The sequence below is a fragment of the Hyaena hyaena genome, unplaced genomic scaffold (genome assembly GCF_003009895.1).
Source record: "Hyaena hyaena isolate Hyena2069 unplaced genomic scaffold, ASM300989v1 scaffold_209, whole genome shotgun sequence".
NCBI classification, from domain to species: Eukaryota; Metazoa; Chordata; class Mammalia; order Carnivora; family Hyaenidae; genus Hyaena; species Hyaena hyaena.
Window position 1 is genome coordinate 1,207,092 of NW_024080844.1, and position 25,570 is coordinate 1,232,661.

Here is a 25,570-nt window from a genome sequence, read left to right on the forward strand (position 1 = left end):
ACTGAAGTAGAGTAAGGCTCAGGTGCTTTACCACACAGCTGGTAAGCGGCACAGAAAGGATTTGAACCCAGAGAGAGTCCATACTTCTAACCACTACAGTGAATTTCCTTAGCAGAAAATGAAGAGTTTTCGTATACTGGAAACGTGACTAATATGCATGCGTTCCGATTCTAGGAATAATGTTGTCATTAGTTTTTTCAGCTGGAGGAGACTGAGAATATCTCACAAAATGATCAACTTCCTTCTGGTCCTTATTTAGAAATACTTCTCTCCTAATACATGAGTGGGTTGTGTTCCTAAACTGGTAAAACTGCAGTGCTGGGAGAGAGCGCCACTCTCTGAAAAGCACGTCAGGAAAAGATAGTTTTAAAAACCGAAAGGCAGGGGCGCCTCGGTGGCTCAGTCAGTTAAACATCAAACTGGCTCAGGTCATGATCTCATGGTTCGTGGGTTTGAGCCCAGCGTCTGGCTCTGTGCTGGCAGTGTGGGGCTTGCTTGGGATTCTCTCTCTCCCTTCTCTCTCTGGCCCTCCCTCGCTTGTACTTTCTGTCTCTCAAAAACAAACAAACAAACAAACAAACAAACAAACAAACAAAAAAACCCTGAAAGGCAGAATAAATGCAATAGAACATGCAAGTACTAAAAATAAATGTCTTTCCCATATTGATTTCAATAGTGTTTCAACTGTGGGGCTTAGGGGGAAAATACACCCAAGAAATCTAAATCTGAAATTCACTTTAAGAGGCATTTAGTGCCCACCTGCAACAAGCATTGCTTTCCATTTTATCAACCAGATGATTCAAAAGGATGCATCTTTAGGAAGCTCACTGGGGAGACAAGACTGATATATATATAAAATAAGACAAAAAATTTAGACGCGATGGATTATGAATCATGAGATAAATGCTCTTTTGATGAAGTCTAATTTCCAGTTCCAATATTTGAACAGTTCTTAGCAGCTGATAACTAGCTGTTAAGACCAGAAATTTTCATGTTGATTTCTGGATTACTCTGAAATAATCTTTTTTTTTAAATATTTTTATTTATTTCTAGGGGAGAGAGAGAGAGAGAGAGAGAGAGACAGCATGAGCAGGGGAGGGTCAGAAAGAGAGGGAGATACAGACTCTGAAATAGGCTCCAGGCTCCGAGCTGGCAGTCAGCACAGAGCCCGACGCGGGGCTCGAACCCACGAACCGCGAGATCATGACCTAAGCGAAAAGTCGGACGCTTACCCGACTAAGCCACCCAGGCGCCCCACTCTGAAATAATCTTAATTAAACCTTGACCTTTGCAGAAAATAATGCCCTTAGGGGCTACTGATGCTTACATTGCAAAAAAGGGAAGAACTCTAATTTTATCTTATAGGTAAGAGTATGCCTAAGAGAATGCATTTTTACCTTGAAGAATTATACATCTTTTTTAGAAAACTTTTTTTAATGTTTATTTTTGAGAGAGAGTGAGAGAGAGTGATAGAGTGTGAGCAGGGGAGGGGCATAAAGAGGGAGACACAGAATCCAAAGCAGGCTCCGGGCTCTGCATTGTCAGCACAAAGCCCGACATAGGGCTCAAACCCATAAACTGTAAAATCAGGACCTGAGCAGAAGTCGGATGCTTAACCAACTGAGCCATCCAGGAGCCCCTATACATACATCTTCATTATATTCCTCACCAAGTGATAATGGTGAGAAAGAGTTTGGAGTTTGATATAAAAACAGATGAAACTAATATACCTAGAGAAGAAATACATTATTATGGATTTTGTTGACAATATCTTTGTAAGGGACAGGACAATCTGAAAAACAGCCTGAAAAGAGGCTGATACAAACACCTCACCACAAGAACAAAATCTGTTACTGTGTGTGGTGATGGATGTAAACATCTGGTGGTGACCATTTCACAATATATACATAGATCAAATCAGTATGCGGTACTACACCTAAAATGAACAGTGTTATATGCCAATAATATCTCAATTTTAAAAAGGACAGAGTGAGAAATTAAAGAACAATAAAAACACACATTACTATAGTATCATTAGTGGTAATACTAGTCTTTGCAAAGGGCCGCCATAACAAAGTACCACAGGGTGGTGGGGGGTGGGGTGGGGTGGGGGTGCTTAAACAATAGAAATGTATTTCTCACGGTTGGGAAGGCTGGAAGACCAAGATCAAGGTGTTAGCGCGGTTGTTTCTTTGGAGGCCTCCGTCCTGGGTCTATATATGGATGGCCATCTCTCTGTGTCCTCACCCGGTCTTCACTCTGGGCCTGGCCATGTCCTAATCTCTTCTTTTAAGAACACCCATCCATTGGACCCATTCCAATGACTTCATATAACCTTAATTACCTAAACACCCTGTCTCCAAATAGAGCCATACTGTGAGGCAGGAGGGCTTAGGACTTCAACATGTGAATTAGGGAGGGAGGACACAATTCAGCACACAACAGTGGCTAAAGCCACAAATTCTGGAGTTGGATCTGTTTTGAGTCGGAGGCTCAGCCGCTTATCAGCATTATGACCTGGACAAGCTGCTTAACCTCACTAAGCCCTGCTTAGTTTCTGCGGAACGTTGTGAAGAATAAATGAGATAATCCACAAAAGTACTTGCAGAACAACACCTACCATACAGAATACGCTCAGCAAATGATAGTTTTCGTGTCCTGGTAGCCTCATGCAAACTTTTGTAACTCCACTTACTTTATCCTTAACATTTTTCATGTATTTATATTAAAAATAATTCTTAAATTTTTTATTTAAAAAAATTTTTTAAGTTTAGAGAGAGAGAGAGAGAGAGAGAGCAAGAGAGCGAGCAAGCTGGGGAGGGACAGAGAGAGGGAAAAAGGATGAATCCCAAGCAGGCTCTACACTGACAGCCTGATGAGGGGCTCAAACTCATGAACCGTGAGATCATGACCTGAGCTGAAATCCAGAGTCAGACGCTTGACCGACTGAGCTACCTAGTCACCTCTTAAATTTTTTTATTCTACTAAAAGCTTTCAATCACCCCCTAAGATAAAATCTTTCTCTTAGAACACACTAGCTCCTGGAAGCCTGGGTGGCCACGTAAGACGCTCAGGTCACTGTGCTGTGAAAGCCAAACTGAAAATCCAAAGCAGGTTTTTTATGCAACAATCCCAGCTGAGCCCTACATTTGAGACATTCCATTCTAGGCACCTGACATAAGAGTGAAGCACCTTCATATAATTCCAGCCATATAGTCTTTCATGTCTTCTCCGGCTGTTTGAGTCTTTCCAGATGGGGCCCCATAATGTTATGATACAGAGACAAAGCCATGCCCACTAGGTCTTGTCTCAATTCTTGACACACAGAATCCTTGAGCATAATGGTCATTGTTTTAAGACACTATGTTTCAGAGTGGTTTGCAATGGATACACTAGAACTATAGATTACAGAAAATCAAAACTATAGAATCATGAGGGCACCTGGGTGGCTCAGTCAGTTGAGCGTCCAACTTCGGCTCAAGTCATGATCTCATGGTTTGTGGGTCTGAGCCCCATATCGGGCTCTGTGCTGACAGCTCAGAGCCTGAATCCTACTCCAGATTCTCTGTTTCTCGTGCTCACTTCGGCAGCACATATACAGCACATATACAGCACATAAAATTGGAACGGATTCTCTGTTTCTCTCTCTCTTTCTCTCTCTCTCTCTGTCCCTCCTCTGCTTGTGGTCTCTCTCAAAGCTCTCTCAAAAATAAATAAACATTTGAAACAAAACAAACAAAACACAGAATCGTAGAGTCATAAACTCAAAATAATATATAACACAATATATTCTGTACATAACATAAACATCATAAATATCAAGAGCTAGAGAAGCATAGCGACAAAGAAGACCGTAGAAAGCGTACAATGAATCCCCTCATTTTAAAGAGGAAGAAACTGAGGCCAGTCCATGGTTACCTGATGAGTGACAAACCTGGGACACACACTTAAGCCTTTACACAAACACAATTTGGGCTCTTTCACAAACACAATTATTTCATAACAGAGTTCTATATTATAAAAGCCCCTTATCATCTCTTGCTATTATTCAAACTTCAACATTTCAGGATATTCAACATGTTCTCTAAGGCCAAACAATTATATTTCTTAATATAGACAATTTATCCCACTATCCCTGGCACATGACAGGGACTCAATAACTGTCTTTTGTTTGTCTGTTTTTGTTTTGGGGGGGAAACAAAAACAACCATGCAAAATTTATTCTCCAACAAGCCAGACGGCATCAGCAGGTAAAGCTATAGGGGTTTCTCCATAGATCAGACATCCACAAAGTGTTATCTGCTTAATAGTGAGAAAGCCTCTGGTGTGTTCTCTGTAACAGTATCTATTGCACAGTGTAAATGGGTACGAGTGTTGTGTTCCACTTACAACTCCAGAAGGAAAGCCACAACGTGGCAAAAAGAAAAAAAAAAAAATGTTGGGGATCTTCGAGTCAGATGCAATAACACAAACTTTTGATTACAGTCTTGATCTACTTTTCCACAAACAAGATTTCTCCACTCAGAAATTGTTTCTTTCTCCTTCCCTGTTAAGCCATTAGAGCAATGTTTCCTCATTTGCTTCATATTACATATGCAAAAATGGGGAGTTTAAAAGAAAGAATCACAAAAGTATCTTAAACATCCGGCTGCTTCCACCATACCTCAACTCATGTTTAAGATAGGGCATCCGAAGGCCATCAGCGGCTGGGGTGCCTAGGTGGTTCAGTGGTTAAAGTGGCTGACTGTTGGTCTTGGCTCAGGTCATGATCTCACAGACTGTGGGTTCAAACTCTGTGCTGGGCTCTGTACTGGCAGCGAGGAAACTGCTTGGGATTTTCTCTCTCCATCTCTCTCTGCCCCTACCTCTCTCTCTCAAAATAAAAATAAATAAACTTAAAAAAAAAAAGATTTTATCAGTCATAAAATAGGAGAATGGAGACTATGCCTATAAAAATTAAAATGAATGAGGCAGATAAATCAATGTTTTGTTTTGTTTTTAAGAATTACCAAACAAGACAGCTCAAAAAATTATAAATGGTGCAGCTCAGATCTTTCAGTGGTTGTGTTTAATAAACAGAAACAGCACTTTAGTTTGGGAGCTAAAATTTGTTTTAAGTTCCTTCCTGTCTTCCTCCCTCCCTCCCCACCTCCCTTTCTTCCCTCTTTCTCTCTCTCTCTTTCTTTCTTTCGAGAGAGACAGAGCCCACGTGAGTGAGCAGGGGAGGGGCAAGAGAGAGAATCTCAAGCAGGCTCCAGGCTGTCAGTACACACCTCGACACTGGGTTCCAGCCCACCAACCGTGAGCTCATGGCCTGAGCCACAAGCAAGAGTCAGTTGCTTAACCAAGCCACCCAGGTGTCCCTGGAACAAATTTTTTAAGACATAAAACATGCCTGCTTCTCCCACCACCAATAATTTCTGGAAATCTCACGGAGGGCAACCTTCACAATCTCCCAATAGTACCTCAAATGTAGCTACTCAATGTTCACCTTCTGATATATATATAAATAGAACTATATGTAATATATTATATATAATATATATTAATATATATAAATTAAAAACTATATGGAATATAACTATGCATAACAAATGTATCACTTGCTAATTGCCTCTAACTATGTGCTCTACCCTTATTTTTTAGGAATACATTTTTAAGCTAGGTGCATAGCCTTCAGCTAAAATTATGCTTCCTAGTCTTCTTTGCATCTAGCTATGGCCAGTAAAAAGTTTTGGCCAACGGAATCAGTAGAATTGATCTGTGAAACTTCCTTCAAAGGAAGAAGTATGCTCTCCAATTCCAATTTTCATCCTTTCCTCCAACTTGAATATAGACCTAGAAAATGTGGTGGTGAGTATATTTGACCACGAACGTGAGGACAACATCCCTAATGACGGTACAGCAACAAGACAGGAATCCCGAGTCTGGTTTGTGGATTTCGACATAGTGATCACCGCCAATGTGGACCGCACACACTCAGACTGATACTCAAGAGGAAAATGAAGATCTACTCTGTTTAAGCCACTGTCTGTTTAGGTCTCTTTGTTAACTAGTACTTTTTTGTTGTCGTTTACATCTGCCTTCTTCATTTATTTTTTTCCTTGTGGGAGGAGCTGAAACAAATTTTAAGGGTGTTTTCATTTTCCCCCTAAATATGAATCATTCAAATAAAACCAAGTGCCTATAGAAATGCAGTGAAGTAAGGGGAAAGAAAGAACAGGGGTCCAGGGTGGCAGGGGGAGGTGGGTGCTGTCCGCACGTACTGTACACACGAGTGCTGTATGACTCACCTGCTCAGCACTCCCTCCCCAGAAGGCAGGCACGAGCACCTATTTTAAGAGTTAACCTGTACTTTAATAAAATAAATAGTACATTTTTGTGACTAGAATTCTCTTTTTGGTTTTGGCCTTTTTTCCTTCTGGATTTCCATCTGACCTCTTTAGCGCCTGCGTCACAATTTTCAGTGATGTGTAAGTATTATGAGGTCCCATCACTGACTTGATTAGATGGCAAAGCAAGAAGGTAAGTTCAGATATATAGACGTGAAAGTTTTTTTATTATTACTATTTGTTTATTTTGAGAGAGAGAGAGAAAACATGAGCAGGGGAGTGGCAGAGAGAGAGAGGGAGAAAGAATCCCAAGCAGGCTCTGCACTGGCAGCACAGAGCCCGATGTGGGGTTCGAACTCATGCACTCTGAGATCATGACCTGAGCTAAAACCAAGAGTTGGATGTTTAAATGACTGAACCACCCAGGCGCCCCATGGTGACAGTCTTAAAAATCTAGCCAGGTGAGGACAGTTATACAGATCAATTTAGAGTCCAGAAATAAACCCTTATATGTGTGGTCAACTATTGTTTGACCAGATACCAAGTATATTCAATAGTATTTTCAACAAACGGTGCTAGGATAATTGGAAATTGCTATGCAAAAAATGTATGTAGAATCCTATTTCACCAACCCCGCCCCCCCACCCCCACCCCCGCAATGAATCACAGACCTAAATGTAAGAGCTAACACTAAAAAATGTTTAGAAGAAAATCGCTGTGACTTGGATTAGGCAAAGATTTCTTAGCTAGGATGCAAAAAGCATAATCCATGAAAGAAAAAAAATCAGTAAGTATAAAACTTTTGCTCTTCAAAAGCCATCGTTAATTCTCTGAATAGGTCTGCATTCAATTAAAGAAACAACCAGGCAAAAAAAGAAAGAAAAGACAAGACATCATTAAGAACACAAAAAGGAAAGCTGCAGATTGGGAGAATGCATTTATAAATCATTTATCTGATAAAGGACTTAGGCCCAAACATAGAAAGAACTACCATGACTCAACAAGAAGACATATTTGTCTTCAATCCCATTAAAAATGGGCAAAAGCTTTGAACAGACATTTTACCAAAGAAGATAAACAAATGGATTGGCTAATAAGTACCTGAAAAGATGTTCAATATCATTAGGAAAATGTAAAAAAACCCAGCCATTCAAAAGAGAGATTACTATATCCCCACTGGAACAGTTATAATGAAAAAGACTAACATCATCCAGGGTTGTTGAGGAGATGGACAAATTGGAATCCTTGTATACTGTTGGTGGGAATGTAAAAACTGCCACTTTGGCAAAGTTTGGCAGTTTCTTAAGAAATTAAACATAAGCTTACTACACAACTCAGCAATTCCACTCCTAGGCATCCACCCAAGAAAAATGAAAACATATGTTCACCCAAAAACTTGTATGGAAATGTTCATAGGAATATTATTCATAGTAGCTAAACACCAGAAACAAGTAAAAAAAAATCCACCAACTAGTGAAGAGATCAACAAAATGTGGGCTATCCATATAGCAGAATACTACTGTGCAACAAAAAGGAACAACTGATATGTGCAATGGCAGAGATGAACCTCAAAATCCTCACACTAAGTGAAAGAAGGCAAGTACCAAAGACTATACATTAGACGACTTCCTGCATATGAAATTTCTGGAGAATGCAAAAATATAACAACAAAAGTGGATTACAGGTGACTGAGTGGAGTGGGATGGGGACGGACTACGGAGGAGGATGAGGGAACTTCTTGGGGTAACAGAAGCGCTCTAAAACTGGATGTGGTCATGGATACATGACTCTATAACTTCTTCCTGAATTTCAAGTGGGTTCATGGGTACCCATCTAAGGATCTTTCCTAGCCTTTTCTGCAGCTTGATGGGGACATGTGACTAAGTCTGGATACAAGCACAGGAGATGTATGCCACTTTGTACCAGTGCCCTTAGAAGGGAAGGGATGTATTCTCCCCTCTCTTTCTCCTACTGGCAGGGAAATGGGAAGAGCTCTAACAACTCCTCGGACCCACAGACGGAAGCAGCCTGTGAGGATGGCAGGGCTGTCCTACTGGCCTTGGACCTTTCAACCCTGGACCGTATATGAGAAAACCACTGGATTTTAGGGTGATACAATTACATTACAGAAAACGAAGAATGGAGTTCACCACTCAACGGCTGCTAACTGAGAAGTATCTTAAGCAGCAGCTATCTTTATGAAGTGTTTGCAGACCAGCAGTAAGAATGTTCTTGTCTAATTACAGAAAAAATTATGCAACAACTTCTGTTAGTTTGCAATATTTAAGATCTGTTGTAGACAATATACTGGGAAATCTATCCTGGACACTGGTATATATCTGAAGTGTTTGCTTCGAAAGAATGTTCCAGAAAGTTATTGAAGCTTGATACTTATCTTTAGGTGTCAGAATTTATTTTCTGAAACAATGAATTGCCAGTATTTTTCATTTCACACAACCACTGGCATTTAAAAAAATGCTACATTAAATCTGTCCTTTTTCTTTTTCCTATAGTTCTCCAATGAAACTTTAAGATAGTTAAACAGCACAAAAAGACTTTTGTGGACGGCTCATTTATATAAGGAAGGTATATTTACTTACCTGGTGCCTGACTGAAAATAGAACCATGACAGGTAATCAGCCAAAAGACTGCTGAAAATCAGAAGGCAGTGCCCTTTCCTCCACCGAGTAAGCTTTTGGTAAATGTATCTACCTTCTCCGGAAGATTGCATCACTAAAACAGGTATGCTGCTCTGCAGGTGAGACAGGAGAAACTGCCTGTGCAAACTGACAGTCCACAGGACAAACCTTCTATGTGTAGAAACCCCAGGTTTAATACTGCTAACTTACTCATGTGGCAATGAGGTGTAAGTCAAAACTTCAGGGGAAAACAGTCAAAATCTGTACAGTTCTATCTATGGTTTATCACATGGTCTCGTAAATAGGTATGGAGAGTGGACTACGAATGGGCATCTCTACTTAGAGACAATGGTACAGGCTGGCTCATATACCATAAAGATGTAAGCTTTCACACAGTGGCAATAATTAAGCTGAGTGATTGTGCTCTTTACTGGGTATACCAGATGGCAATGGAAATGACACTGAGAAAAGCTGATGCCATTAAAAGGCACATTACTATTTTCCAGGTTAAAAAAAATCCAAACATATAGTCGATAAACACCTGAAATAAATTTTATTGTTAAATGCATCTTTTTCTGAAAATGTGGTAGAGACCACAGAATTCACAGGTAACTTCAACTAGCTAGCAGGCCTCATCTCTCAGATTGGAATGCATTTTCCATAAGAAATAATGGCAATAAGTAGACATAGTTGGCACTGTCCCAAACAGATTGGGCTTGCATCCTCTCATCTGCACTTGTTTATAACTTGCTTTTTAGTCATTAGGCATTTCTAGGTGGAGGTGTGCTCTTCCCTGAGATCGCTGAAACTTTTTGTGATCAAAGACCATGTGTTGTCTTTTTCAGGATGTCTTGCAGTGAGGCATGGTATAGCCCTGGCATTTATAAGTGCATGTTCCAGCTCAAGGAGGGATGAGACAAGAATCTTATCCTTTGGGCTTATCCAGGACAATGGATACGAGCTGATCTGTCCACATTTGCCTGCCTGGGGCCTTTTGTGAGTTACATTTGAGAGGCTATTGGCAGAGAAAAGGAGTGAAATCTACAGAGCCGGATACAGTCATCTGTCTCAGGTGGATCTGGAACATATGGCTAGTATTTCATTAACACCTGCAGGCCACAGACAGTGCCACTGACCAAATTTTAGGTTTTTTATTTTACCAAACAATGGGTTTGTACAGCACAAATACTTAGGCGAAAATCAAATCTTATCTATTGACTCATTTGGCCTACAGAGCAATAACAGGACTGCCAAGTGTAGGAGATATGTGAGCAGCAATGCCAGAAACAGCAACTGGAGGAAGTTTTTGAACTAAGCAGGGCTTTCTGTATTACTCCAAACCTGGCCAGCAAATCACAGAAGCTCTAGGGAGAAAACTGGGATATTCGGAATAAAACACGGCCTGGTCATAGCAGTAGTTTAAAAACCACTATCTCCAGAGTCATCTAGATCTCCATTTTTCACCATCGAGGCAAGCACAGCCTGACATGGGAGCCATAAGGATCTCTTCCTGCTCAGTCATGTGTCTCTATACCTGATTATAAGAACCACAGAGATAGCAGCAGAGCTTTGATTTTTATAATAAATGATGATCCAATTATATAACAGAATTATGTAATAGGTGTATTTGAATGGACTATTTTCAACATATTGAAATCTAACAAAATAAAAGATGTCATTACCAAGCAGATAGTATGCTCACAAAATTTACTGCCAGTCTTATAAGCATATTCTCAGATTTTATAAGCATTAATTAAAAATCTCAAAATATCCTTTATAGGTAAATGGGACCCCTTCTCACAGAAAGATAAAGCTTAGAAAAGATAACAAAACTACTCACCTCATACAGATTTGCCTTCAGTTTAGCTACTGCATTATTCTGCATGTATTCAGCTGAACAGCTTGTATTCATTACTAAATTACACAACAGTTTGTTTTCTTAAATAGATGTTTTTAGGAATTTTTTGCTGCCTTATCAAGTAAAAATATCTTTGAGACAAGCAACAGCAACAACAAAAATAAGCCAGGCTTCATAAAAATTAAAAACTTCTATGCAGAAAAAGACTTATCAAGAAAGTCAAAAGATGTAGAAACTAATTTGACAATAAACTATTTGTAAAAAAAAAAAAAAAAAAAAAAAAAAAAAAAANAAAAAAAAAAAAAAAAAAAAGAAAGTCAAAAGATGACCTACGGGATGAGAGAAAATATTTGCGTCTCATATATCTGATAGGGGTTTGATATCCAAAATAGGCAAAGAACTCTTAAAATTCAATCCAAGACAAACAATCCAGCTAAAAAATGGGCCAAGGGCTTGAGTAGATATTTCTCTACAAAAGATATACAAATGGCTAATAAGCACATGAAAAATGTTCAACATTATTAGCCATTAAGGAAATGCAAATCAGACCCACTAGGATATACCACTTCATATCTACCAGGATGGCTAGAACAAAAGACAAAATAAAAACCACAGAAAATAATTGTTAGGTGGTAGAGAAAATGAGAACTTTTACAACATTGCTGATGGGAAGTGTAAAATGGTTCAGCTGTAGAAACAGCACAGCAGTTTTCCACAGTAGCAGATAAGTTACCCGGTAGGTTAAATACAGAAGGACAGTCTGAGCAAGCAATTCCACTTGTAGGTATACACCATAAAGAATTGAAAACAAGGACTCTGATACTTGTACACCCATGTTCACTACAGCATTATTCACAGTAGTCAAAAGTCGGAGACAATCCAATGTTCCAACAACAGATGAGTGAATCAACAGAATGTGGGATATACACAAAATGGAAAGCGTGCAGCCAATGAAAGGACTGAAGTCCTGACACGGGCTACAACATGGACACAGCATGCATGAACCTTGAAAACTTTATATGAAGGGAAATAAGCCAGACACAAGAGGACAAATATTAACATGATTCCACTTATATGAAATAACTAGAATAGGGAAATACACAGAGACAGAAGATATATTAGCAATCATGAGGGATTAGGAGAATTGAGGGAAATAGGAAAGAACTGCTTAATACTGAAGTACAGAGTTTCTGTGGGGAGCAGGGAGGAAATGGGGGAGAAAAAAGGTTTGGAGATAAGAGGTGGGAATAGTTTTGGAAATCAACTGGTGAGTGTAATTAATGCTATGGAACTATATAGTTAAAATGGTTAAAAAGGCCAATTCTATGTTATATATATTTTATCATGATAAATAATACCTTAAAAAACACAATGAGGTACCACTTCACACCCATGAGGATGGCTGGATTTAAAAAACAAAAAATAAGAAGTGTTGGCAAGGATATGGAGAAAATGGAACCCCCATACATTGCTGGTGGTGATATACACTGGTTCAACTGTTGTAGAAAACTGTTCGGCGGCTCCTCAAAAAGTTAAACATAGAATTACAGTATGTATATTCAAAAAAAAAAAAAAAAAAAGGAAAACGAGCTCTTGTACAAGGACACGTACAGCAGCACTATTCTCAATGGCCACAAAGTGGAAACAGCCCCAGTGTCCAACAAGAGATGAAGGCATAAACGAACTGTGGAATATGCCTACAGTGGAATATTGTTTAGCCAGGAAAAGGGATGAAATACTGATATGTGCTACAGTTTGGACAAACTTTAGAAATATTATGGTAAGTGAAAGAAGCAAAATACAAAAGGTCACATATTATATGAAATATCCAGAACAGATAAATCCAGAGACAGAAGGCAGATTCAGTGGTGGTGCCAGTGGCTGGGAAGGAAAAGGGGAGTGGGGAGAAATGGCTTAATGGATAAGGGGTTTGGGGAATGTTTTGGAACTAGAGAGAGGTGTTGGCTGCACAACATTGTGAATGTGCTACATATCACTGAATTGTTCACTTTAAAATGGAGAATTTTACAGAGAGTAGAAGGGTTACCAGGGGCTGGGGGCAAGAGGAAATTGGTCAAAGGGTACCAAATGCCAGTTATATGATGATAAAGTTCTAGAGAGCTAATTAATGTACAGCATGGTGGCTCTAGTTATGATAATGTATACTTAACATTCACTAGGAGAGGAGATCTTAATGTGTGGTCATACCCCCGCAAGACGACAGGTAACCAGGAGAGTGATGGAGATGTCAAGTCAAGACACCTAGCAGCTTAAATTGCTTTTCTTTTTCAAGGCAGGTATTAAATGATTCTTCAGATCAATTATGTGTTCATCAAATCATGGAGTGAACTAAGATTCCAAAATAAAACACTTAATTATGGAGTCAAAGTTCATATAATTTAACTTTCTATCTGATGCTCGGATTTCCCCAGTAACATCCCTAAGTGACTATAGGTGGCTTAAACATATGTAGTAATTTACTGGGACACCTACAGGCATTGAGAGGAATTCATTCATGTTTGGATGAACAGCTCTAATTGTCAGTTTTCTTTTCCTCAATACTCAGGTGAAAAGCATATCTCTAGCAACCTCTGCTCATTAACCACATTTCTGTCTTCTGTTCCAACTTCCACACGTAGTCCTTTTCAGGACCTGAAGACCATTCCTGTATCTCCAGTATTCCCCTTCCCCAACAAGCACAATTTCCCTTGGGGTCGGTTTTACCAGCCTGCACCCTCCATTCAGCTATGTGCCAGGTGCTTTAGTACAATGGCATCCAGGTTATGATCTCCTCTTTGCTCATATTCTACACTTACATTTTTTCCATAGTAAATCTACAGTTCCTTTATGATGACAAAATGACTTAAAAAAACTGTGTCATGGGTCCCATTAGAGTACGTTCTCTGAACACTGACTAAAATATGCTTCATGACAAGATCTATATTCCAAGTCTGAAAAGAAAAAAAAAAAGAATCAGAGCAGAATAGACAAGAAATACTTCTTTCTAAGATTCTTAAATTCACACGAGGGATCTTTGATCTGAAAGGGCTGATCCAAGTCTTTAACTATAAAGATGAAAAATTTAGAACTAGAAAGGTCAAAGAAACCACCGCATTTAAATCATGAGCCAGTGTTTTTGACAGTTTTGTAAAATTAAGGTCTCCCCCACTTAAAACCTTTTAAACAGCTTTGTGCTGTCCCTTGTCCAGGGTCCACAATTTCCTTCACGTGAATACTGAAGACCGTTCATGGTTGGTTCCTACTGTCTTCCCCGGGCTAATTGCAAATTCCTCCCTGGTGCCCTCACCCCCATTCTATGTGCCGCTATTTAAATTCTTCTTTTGCTCATCTCTAAGACTTAGAATATTCTTCCCCCTCTTCCTGGAACACCCTCCCCTTTACCCTCATTCTCTTTAGCCTACTGAGTCCTGTCTTTCAGCTCTTCCCTGACCCCTAATTTGGACGAGGTCTCCCTATTTGTTCCTATAGAACCCAGAACCCCTAATGTGGATTCGGTCTCCCTGTATGTCCCCATAGGACTTGGCACTTCCTCTCTTCACAAAACTCATAACCTTTTTTTGGTGATTATTTGTTTAATATCCATCTTGCCTGCTAAACTGTAAACCCTGTGAAGGTAGGGACCACATTAATCTCGGTGTCTTCTGTAGTCTTAGCACTAACACTTTAGTGGGCACAAAGTATAGAATAAATATTCAATTTTGCAAAGGCTTAAATTAGCTTACAATTGTTAAAAAAAACATCTATTAAAATGCCATACACTATACAGAATTCTTCTGGACTCGAATCTCCCTTAGCCCTATTGTGTTTCATGGACACAATATTTTAGCCAGATCTTTCTGGATCCTCATTCTGCCAACCAATATGCTAGCCATCCATGTTAGCTATCTACAAATTTGATTTAAAAAAAGCTACAAAAAATATATACTGCCTTTATATAATTAATTGTTCTTCCTTTAAGAAACTATCCAAAGATAATTTTTAATATTAGCTGCCTTTGTATCTGTGTTTGATCTTCTTCTAAACTACCATTTTCTGAACTGTCAAAGTATGTGTTTTTTCCATTAAACCAATAAGTACTCTTAGCTTTGCTCGCAGACTTACTTGAATTAATAGGCTGCAAAGTGAGATTCAAGTCAGATGGCAACAGTGCTACATTTGAACAATAACTCTTGTTACCGTATGTCTCCTCCACAAGTCGGGGAAATTCAAAATAGACAGAGCTGTTAACAGGTTTACTTATTCCTGTCAGTCTGCTTGCTACAGAACAAGGCTCTCTTTCCATGTATAGAGCACAAAGTCAAACATGGAACTTTTGGAATTTAGACAAGCATGTTCACCTTAGTATTCAAATCCCGGAAAGAAAGTGAATAGAATCTGATAACAGGGCTGATCACTGCCAGAACAATTCTTAACCTTCAGGATCCATGCTTCGAAGATTAAGAAAGCTCTAATTCTAGGTTTAATGTCTAACTTAACACCTTCCGCAGAAACTGCTTAAGTAAAGAAAATGTCAGGATTCTGGGGTGTCTAGGTGGCTCAGTTGGTTAGGCATCTGCCTCTTGATTTTGGCTCGGGTCATGATTTCATGGTTCGTGGGATTGAGCCCTATGTCGGGCTCTGTGCTGACAGTGTGGAACCTGCTTGGGATTCATTTTCTTTCTCTGTCTCTCTGCCCCTCCCCCTACTCATATGCTTTCTCTGTTCCAAAATAAATAAACGTTTAAAAAAATTTTCCGGATTCTGATAATCAAAGGGATACATAATCAAAGGAACATTCAGTGTAATAATTAATGAGTGGGTACAAAACAATGCCATGAGGTTTTTTTGTTCTGTTTTGTTTTTGTTTTGTTTCTTTCACTGTGAGTTTTAAATAGTGATTAAGAGCATTAACTTAGAGGCAGGAAGTCAGTGTTCAAATTCTGACCTTGCCACTTTGCCACGGTGTATCCCTGAGCTGGTTATTAGTCTGTACTTCTGTCTGACCATCTTGAGAATCCGCCTCAAAACCTGGACTTAGCTCATAGAGTTCTTGTGGAGATTAAATGAGTTAAAAAAAAAAAAAAAAAAGCGTAACATGTTAAAGGAATTAAATGTACAAATAATGACATGTCATTCTTTTTGTTCTGTGTCTATTTTAGTACTACCGTGAGGAAATGTGGCTTCTGACACTGCAGGACTGGTGGGCCCTACCCTTGATGTATGTCACCTCTCTTGTCTCCATTTGTGAGTAGACGGATGTCCTATGCCTACTCTAAATCTCCTAATCTGAAGCCAGTGCAGAATCAGGAAGGGAAATTAACTCTTTCCCTTTGCAGGGGCACCAAACACACCAAAGGCAAGTACATTTTACTGTTATATGGGCAATTCTCTAAAAGCAGCGAAAGACTGATAATCTACACAAGCAGATAGGCCATCCAGAAATTGAGCAAGGTGGGCCAGCACAATGCCAGCAATGCTGTCCTTGCACAGTCAGGCATCATCACACGATCCTGGCCCAGAGGGACCCAGGCCCTGAAACCAGAAGCCAGCTGAGTCCCGTGGGTTTGTCCTAAACAGGTCACAGGTGAGTGAATACTTTCAGTATGAATTCATCATGGATTTTACATCCTGTTCAAATATGTCCAATATATAACCACTGACTACATAGGTTAAAAGACTGAGTAGGCTGAATGGCTTCATTTCACCCTGAATGGAATTAGTACTTTTGTTTTACAGTATTTTTATTTTTCCCTTCAAGATTATTTAAGGCAGGTGACAAGTAGCTCTTTACTGGGAATGCTGGTATCACTTCAAATTTATTTTTACAACCTTTAAGTATTTTCAATTCTTTATTCTCAAGTCTGCTGAGAAGACACAGAATAGTTTCTATGATTCCAGTTAACAGAAAGAACTTTTGCTCAATTACTTCGTTTCCATACTTAACCTACTTTGGTAGAATCTCTATCATGTTTTGACCTGATAAGGGGTGAGAAAAGGTCTTCATCTCTTAGCTAATGTCTGTTAACAAATGACCTCTTTTCTCCGCTGGGTCCGGTCTCAGTACCCTTATGTACTAAATGCGGTGTGCTGAGTTCCAAACTGCCACTTCCATTGATGATTATAAACAGTGCTCACTTCCTGACGTCAATAGGTCAAAGTCCTTCTCAGAAGAAAAATGAACTTGTGAGTCCAGCCAACTCTATCATACCCCTCTGAGTGAGATGAAATATATTCCCATCTATCTCACCCTCTCTCTCACCCCCCTCTCTGCACTTTGCGCCCTTCCATCAGCAGGAAGGTGGTCACGGAAAACATTTAATTCAGGTGTGACAATCTGGAGTGCTAAGTTACACCTTGGTTTTTCAAATCTTCTTTGAATAGCTCAATTCAATGACAAATTAGACTACAAATTTACAAGTGACATTAATACTTCAGATGGAAGATGTATTTCCTGTCTCTTTAATAAGAAGGAAGCTGAGCAGCCTACACCCAAGAGAGAAAGCAATTTGCACCTTTCAGGCAGGGAGCAATAAAAACGATCATTTTACATGAAGGAATCAAATTAATGTAAGTGTGATTGTTAGGTTGGCGGGCATGGGAAAGCTTTTGGGCTTCTAACCAAGGGTCATATTTTAACTATTAAGAGAAATTAGGCTGACTTTAGCATTTATCAAGTACTGTAAGGTTTTAATACTACCTTGGATACACTGACTCCCAAATCATCAAAGCTGTTACAGTCTATCATCTCGGAATACTTTAATGGATAGATCAGTAAATCCACCTGGGATCTTCCTTCCCTTTAAAATTCTTAGGATGTAATTAAGGAAGGAAAAAAAAATGATTTCAAGATACCTTAATGCACTTGTGAAGCAGCAGGATGAATGTGTTCAAACCCAGCACTAGCGACCTGGAGATTATTTACCCAAGAAGAACAGCCTGAAAAGGATCTGCTCATGAACTGTTCCAACAGGTCCTACAGTGGAAGCCTGGGAAATTAGGATCATCCCCCATAAAGACTTCTGAGTATCAACACAGGAGTCTGGCTTTCTGAAGCTTTCCATCTTCTACATACTGTGTATGGCTGATCATTAAGATCCTGATGAAAAAAGCATCTGCCAACGAAATGTCACAAAAAAGAAAAGCAGCACATGTAATCAGTATCTATCCCCACTCATATGGGGACTCCTGGATGCTTCAGTCAAATGATCGACTTTTGATTTCGGTTCAGGTCATGATCTCACGGGTCATGAGATCAAGCCCTACATCAGGCTCCATGCTGACAGCATGGACAGGACACCCATATCCTTAAGAGGAGGCCATCACTGTAAACCCTACATTCACAATTATGCTGTGATTTATGTGGGAATATGCAACAGTTTTTCTTTTTTCCTGAAGAAATTACAAGAATCTTTTAGCAAGTAGCTGTCTTTGGAAACCACTTTGTATTTTCTTAACCTGATACATATACATGGTTTTCTTTTATTGTTTGAAGAACAACAGGAGTTATTTGGACAGGGAAAATCTCAGAGCGATAAAGCTCTAAATAATTTTTATTTTATTTTTTTAAATGCTTATTAGTTTTGATGGGACACCTAGGTGGCTTAGTCAGTTAAGCGTCCGACTTTAGCTCAGGTCATGATCTCAGGGTTCATGGGTTAAGCCCCATGTCAGGCTCTGTGCTGACAGCTCAGAGCCTGGAGCCTGCTTCGGATTCTGTTTCCCTCTCTTTCTGCCTCTCCCCTGCTTGTGCTCGCTCACTCTCTCTCTCTCTCTCTCTCTCTCTCAAAAATAAGTAAATAAACATTTTAAAAAAAACCCAGAATTTAGTATAAAGGTCTAAGGATAAAATTTTTTGTAATAACTCTCCCTATGTGTACAGATATTTATGAATATAGCCCACTGTCAGAAACATCACACACTGCAGACCAATGATTATACCTATGCGGTGCTTCATTTTCCCCCAATACTATTGATTCAATATGTACAGAACAATGCACCAGGCATTAGGCTGGTCTGGGGACACAATGGTAAACAGAAACACATAGCCCTGCTCCCATGGATGTCAGGAGTTAGTGAGAGATTAATCAAATAATCACATAAGTGTCACATGTATTTTCCTATATCTTCAAGGAGAAGAGAGAATGCAAGCCGTGGCCAAGATTTCTCATTGCCAGCCATAAGGAAAGGAAAGTTACTAAAAACCTTTGTGTCTCAGGTAATGTAAGTTAAACGTTGTGTTAGGGGACTGTGGAGAGAATTCAGAGTCCTTGAGCTCTGACAGAGAAAATATCTTTATTTTCTGAAATTACCAGCAACAGATATTATAAATACTTTTCATTCATATTAATTATTGCATCTATCTCAAAATATTTATATTTATCATAATTTTGGAATTATGGCAATTATTCTCCTTGCTACCATATCTTGTTATTTAATGTATTAATAAAGAGCACATAGTACTCTATCATTAATCTGATGTGGGGGAGTTGATGGTGGGCAAAATGGGTGTAGGTAGTCAAAAGGTACAAACTTCCAGTTATAAAGTCATGTCTAGGGGATGAAATATATGGGCAGTATAATTCATAATACTCTACTGCAATGGAATGGGTGAAACAGGCAAAGGGGACTAAAAGGTACAAACTTCTACTTATGAAATAAACAGGACACAGATGGTAGCTAGATTTAGGTAATCACTTTGCAATATATACAAATGTGAAATCACTGTGTTGTACACTTGAAATTAACGTAATGTTGTATGTCAACTACATGTGAATAAAAAATAATACTCTACTGTATTTTTGAAAGTTGCTGAGAGTAGATCTTCAAAGTTCTCATCACAGGGCCAGGGATGCCTGAAGCACCACAGGGTAGATGAAGCTAGCAGTAGACAAGATGTTTCCTGAGGGCGCCGGGCCCTATATGGACCCTATATGGACAGCTCTGGGCTCCTGGTAAACTTGGCAGCCAATGAAAAGGCAGTTCATGCAGACTTTTTAAATGATTTGGTAGATTTATTTGATGTTGATGATATCCATTGAGATACTGGATATGTGCAGTATGTGTGGTCAAGCCTTTGTTATACAGTGGTGTGGTGGACCTCCTCAAAGGAAATTTCAAATGGTTCTAAAGAACTTGTGGACATTACCTGAAATAGGATGGTTAACAAGAAAGAGATGGTTTTAACCATCTGTATGAGGCCTGTTTGAATATGACCAACTTTCATCCTTCAATTTAAAAAAAAGTAATGCCTTAACTGACAGAGTGGGAGAAAATATTTGCAAATGACATAACAGATAAAGGGTTTGTACCCAAAATCTATAAAGAACTTACCAAATTCAACAACCTAATAACAAATAATCCATTGAAGAAATGGGCAAAAGACATGAATAGACACTTTTCCAAAGAAAACATCCAGATGGCTAACAGACACATGAAAAGATGCTCCACATCATTCATCATCAGCGAAATACAACTCAAGATCACAATGAGATACCACCTCATATCTGTCAGAATGGCTAACGTTAACAACTCAGGCAACGACAGATGTTGGTGAGGATGTGGAAGAAGGGGAACCCTTTTGCACTGCTGGTGGGAATGCAAACTGGTGCAACCATTCTGGAAAACAGTGTGGAGGTTCCTCAAAAAAATTAAAAATAGAACTACACTATGACCCAGCAATTGCACTATTAGGTATTTATCCAAGGGATATAGGTGTGCTGTTTCAAAAGGCCACATTACACCCCTGATGCTGATAGCAGTGCTATAGGCAATAGCCAAAGTATGGAAAGAGCCCAAACGTCCATCAACTCATGAATGGATAAAGAAGATGTAGTATATATATTACTCAGCGATCAAAAAGAATGAAATCTTACCCTCTGCAACAATGTGAATGGAAGCAGAGTGTATTACGCTAAGCAAAATAAGTCAGTCAGAGAAAGACACATATGTGATTTCACTCACATGTGGAATTTAAGAAACAAAACAGATGAACACAGGGGAAGGGAAGCAAAAATAAGATAAAAACAGAGAGGGAGACAAACCATAAGAGACTCTTAAATACAGAGAACAAACTGAGAGTTGCTGGTGGGGTATTGGGTGGGGGTCCGGGCTAAATGGGCTGGGGGAATTAAGGAGGGCACTTGTTGGGATAAGCACTGGGTATTATATATGAGTGATGAGTCACTAAATTCCATTCCTGAAATCATTATTACATTATATGTTAACTAACTTGAATTTAAATTAAAAAAAAAAAAAAAGCAATATCTTAAAAAAAAAAAGTCCTCATCACAAGGAAAACAAATTGTAGTATGTTTGGTGCTGAATGTTAACTAGACTTATTGTGATCATTTTGCAATATACACAGATGTCAAATCATTATGTTGTACATCTGAAACTAATATGTTATATGTCAATTATTTCTCAACTTTTAAAATGTGATTTTTCTCTATTTTGATAACTGTGTTTCAATATATTAGTTTCCTGTGTAATTTTATTTTGTGCACTTAAAAGCAGTTTTCTGATAAGGGGTCTATGGACTTAAGCGAACTGCCAAGAGTCCATGACCCCACAATTGTTAAAAATCCTTGGGCTGTAAAGATGGTTCAGGTCGGAGTAACGATGTCGGCACACCTTGGCAGGTCACTGGAGAAAAGAGATTTCGGCTTTTAATTACCTTTGGGAGAGATGGGAAAGAACAGTGCCATTTCAAAGTTCCAAGTAAAATAAGGGGCCCCTGGGTGGCTTAGTCGGTTAAGCGTCTGACTCTCGCTTAGGTCATGATCTCGCGGTTCGTGGGTTCGAGCCCCGCGTCAGGCTCTGTGCTGACTGCCAGCACAGAGCCTGGAGCCTGTTTCGGAGTCTGTATCTCCCTCTCTCTCTGACCCTCCCCTGCTCACGCAGTCTCTCTCTCTCTCTCTCCTAGAAATAAATACAAATATTTAAAAAAAACAAAAAACAAAAAACAAAGTTCCAAGTAAAATGAAAAAGAGTAACAGAGTGGTAAGTATGAATTTACCTTCAGGTTTTACTGTATTTCTGAATAAATGTTATTTTCTGATGACAAATCTGTGGATATACAGTTTGTGTGGCTATAAATGATGTATGTATTGAGAAGCACAGTGTGCATATATTTTAGAGAAGTCACCTAACTGTGATGACCACAGGAAGGGTCAGTTTTTACATATGTGGTAGATGACTGTTCAGCAAACAGGCACTTGCCCCTCCTCTCCCTCCATGGTGGTATATACTTTCTGCCCCACCATGTTGGAAGTGACCTTCTGATTTGCTTCAGCCAATGGGAACATGGATACAAATTGAAGTGTGCCAGCTCTGAATCCAGGCCTTTAAAAGGAATCTAATGTTCCCACTAACCCTTCTAGGAATTTCTAAACTCTTGTCAGAAGAAGGATATGCTCCAGGCAGCCTACTGATTACAAAAAATACTGAGAGGTATGGAACAGATCTAACCAAATCTGGGTCCTGAAACTAGGTAAACTCAGCTGTATCAGCTGTGCTCCGCCAAGATCAGCCATGCCCTAGCCATCCGCAGACTCCTAAGGGAAAGAGAAATGCTTACTGGGATGTGCAACGGGATTTAGAGTTGTTTGTTGTGCAGCAATATCTAAGAAAATACGTTAAGTTCTCTTGAAAAACTTTGCCTGATTAACTAATGCTCTCTGTTCCCTTTATAAAGAAATTGGATACCCTGAGCATGCTTAACACTTGTGGTGACTAAGCCACAACTAAGTTTATGTTTACAAGAGAGTTGAGGCACCTGGGTGGCTTAGTCAGTTAAGTGTCTGACTTTGGCTCGGTTCATGGTATCACGGTTCATGGGTTCAAGCCTGTGCTCTCTCTCAAAAGTGAATAAACATTAAAAAAGATTTATTTTAAAGAGTGTATTGCGGGGCACCTAGGTGGCTCATGGTACATGAGATCGAGTTGCATGTGGGGCTCTGGGCTGACAGTGGGGGTCCTGTTTGAGATTCTCTTTCCCTCACTCTTTGCTCCTCCCCAGCTCACTTGCACACACGCTCTCTCAAAATAAATGAAAAAAAAAAAAAAAAGATGTAAAAAGTTGTAAAACAAACCTCTACAAAATTTGCATTAGATTGCTTCATAAGTTTACTAATTTGTTGTTCTCTTAAGAAAATAAACTATGGGACGCCTGGGTGGCTCAGTGGATTAAGCATCTGATTTTGGCTCAGGTCATGATCTCACAGTCTGTGACTTTGAGCCCTACTCTGACAGCTCAGAGCCTGGAGCCTGCTTCAGATTCTGTGTCTCCCTCTGACTCTCCCCCACTCAAGCTCTGTCTGTCTCTCTCAAAAATTAGTTAAATGTTATTTTTTCAATTAAAAAATTTTTTAACGTTTATTTACTTTTGAGGAAGAGAGAGAGACAGAGAAACAGACAGAGTTTGAGTGGGGAATGGGCAGAGAGAGAGAGGAAGACACAGAATCTGGAGTAGGCTCTAGGCTCTGAGTGGTCAGCACAGAGCCCAACACAGGGCTCGAACTCACTGATGGCAAGATCACGACCTAAGCTGAAGTCAGATGCTTAAATGACTGAGCCAAACAGGCACCCCCAAAATGAGTAAATGTTTAAAAAAATTTTTTTAAATAAACAAAGAAAGAAAATTAGAAAGCATTATGCGTTTCAAAATTCCTATTCTAAGAAAGGGTATTAAGGTTCCTCTAACAAAATTGATAATGAATATATACTGATGTTTTAAGTTAAAATAAATGTTCAGGTCAGTAGGTACTGTTTTTTTCTGCTTCATCCCCTGAGCCAACTTTTTCTCTTAACCAACTACAGTCCTGACTGTGTCAGACTTAGGAAGGCTTCTTCAATATTTCAGCCTGTCAGAAATCCTACTATTGGCATTATAATAATCAGGGCTCCAGTGTTAAGTTTTGCTTTGTTTTGCTGCAAATCCTGTTTAGAAGCCAGCTTGTAGTGCTGGCACTGAGTCTGAATGCTCCAATTTCATTTCATATTGAGTTTGAGCACTGTGGTACGTTTTTGATATGATACTGGCTTCTCCAATAATTTAATCATCATTTTAAAATTTGTTAAACAAGACCTGAAATCTGATTTGTTAGATTTTTAAAATACAAGGACATTAAATAAGGAATAAAATCTGAACTCCTCCTTCTGACTTTAGAAGTCCTACATTATAACCTGGTTCCCAACTTCCTCCCCAACCGCGTTTCTTACCACTATCTGCCCCCGACCCCTGGCGCTCCTTCCACACTGTGGCGCCACACTGACCCTCCTGTTTTGCTAATATATAAAACTCTTTACCAATTTGGAGCCTTTTTCTCAGAGCTTTTCTCTGCCTGAGATACTCTTTTTCCTAATTTTCCCATGGATGCCATTCAGATCTCAGATGACACCACAGACGCCTTCAGTGACTACCCAAATCAAAGCCTCCAATTAATCCCTTTTGATGATATCCCTCCATTTTAAGTCTGTGCATTATACTGATCACTAGCTGATAAGTGATATCACTAGCTAATATTTCTGTCTGACTTCTCCCCAAAATAGTCTAAGATTCACAGTGCATATGTCTTTTGTGTTCACACTTCGCTCACAGGGCTTAAAAATACAACAGAGCACAAAGCAGCAGATCAATGAATATTTTTGATTATTAAACTGAATACAAACATGGATGCTAAAAACAAACAAAAAATCTAGAATAAGATTTTTTAACCACTGTGGACAAGTTAGGACTTAAAAGACAGTATTTTTTATTACATTAAAAAAAATTAATGTATTATGTTTTATGTCTGTTTCTATAACAGACTTCTGTAACTATTTCTATAACATCTTGCAAAAATTTTTTTTGAATGGACTTACAAATCAACATCGTCCCCAGTGTCCAGGATAGAAAGATTATTTCTCAACATCTAAAACAGGATTAAATGCAGGAAAGTTCTAATTATTGTTACAGAAACAGGTTCGATTTCATATTTATTAGCCAAACAACCTATATAGGGACGCCTGGGTGGCTCAGTTGGGTAAGTGTCAGTTAAGCTACAGTCATGATCTCATGGTTCGGGAGTTCAAGCCTCGCGCTGGACTCTCTGCTGTCAGCACTGAGCCCACTTTGGATTTCTTGTCTCCCCACCCCCCATCCCTTCCCTGCTTGTACTCTCTCTCTCAAAAAAAAAAACAAAAAACAAAAAAAAACACACATAAAAAAATAATTTTTGGATGAGGAATTTACTTATAAAGTCTACTAAAAGTTAATCTCCTATTTCAAGATTTTTTAAAAAGAAATCAGTTTGGGGGCCCCTAGGTAGCTCAGTTAGTTAAGCGTCTGACTCTGGCTCAGGTCATGAGCTCATGGTCCGAGGGTTTGAGCCCTGCATCGGGCACTGCGCAGACAGCTCAGAGCCCAGAGCCTGCTTCGGATTCTGTGTCTCTCTCTCTGCCTTTCCCCTGCCCATGCTCTGTCTCTGTCTCTCAAAAATAAATAAACATTAAAAAAAATTTTTTTAGGAGAAATCAGTTTGGAATAATATACTAATGCACATATGGCTCTTCCTATGTGCTAGGTATCTCAAGTGCTTTACTTGCATGAACTGACTTAATTCTCACAAAATCCTATAGTTCTACAGATGAGAAAAATGAAGCTCAGAGAGGTCATGTAATCTGCCAAAAATCAGAGAGCTAGTTGGAGGTGAGGTGGGATCTGACCCAGTCAGTCTGGCTCCCAAGTCTGTACCTGTATGCTC

General features: G+C 39.3%; 1 protein-coding gene and 1 pseudogene across 4 annotated transcripts in view; one reads left to right on the plus strand and one right to left on the minus strand.

Annotated features, from left to right (window-relative positions):
• RABGAP1L (RAB GTPase activating protein 1 like) overlaps positions 1 to 25,570 on the minus strand; it is a 746,017-nt gene that overhangs the window by 66,921 nt on the left and 653,526 nt on the right. The window lies entirely within an intron of this gene.
• LOC120238560 lies at positions 19,701 to 19,867 on the plus strand (annotated as a pseudogene).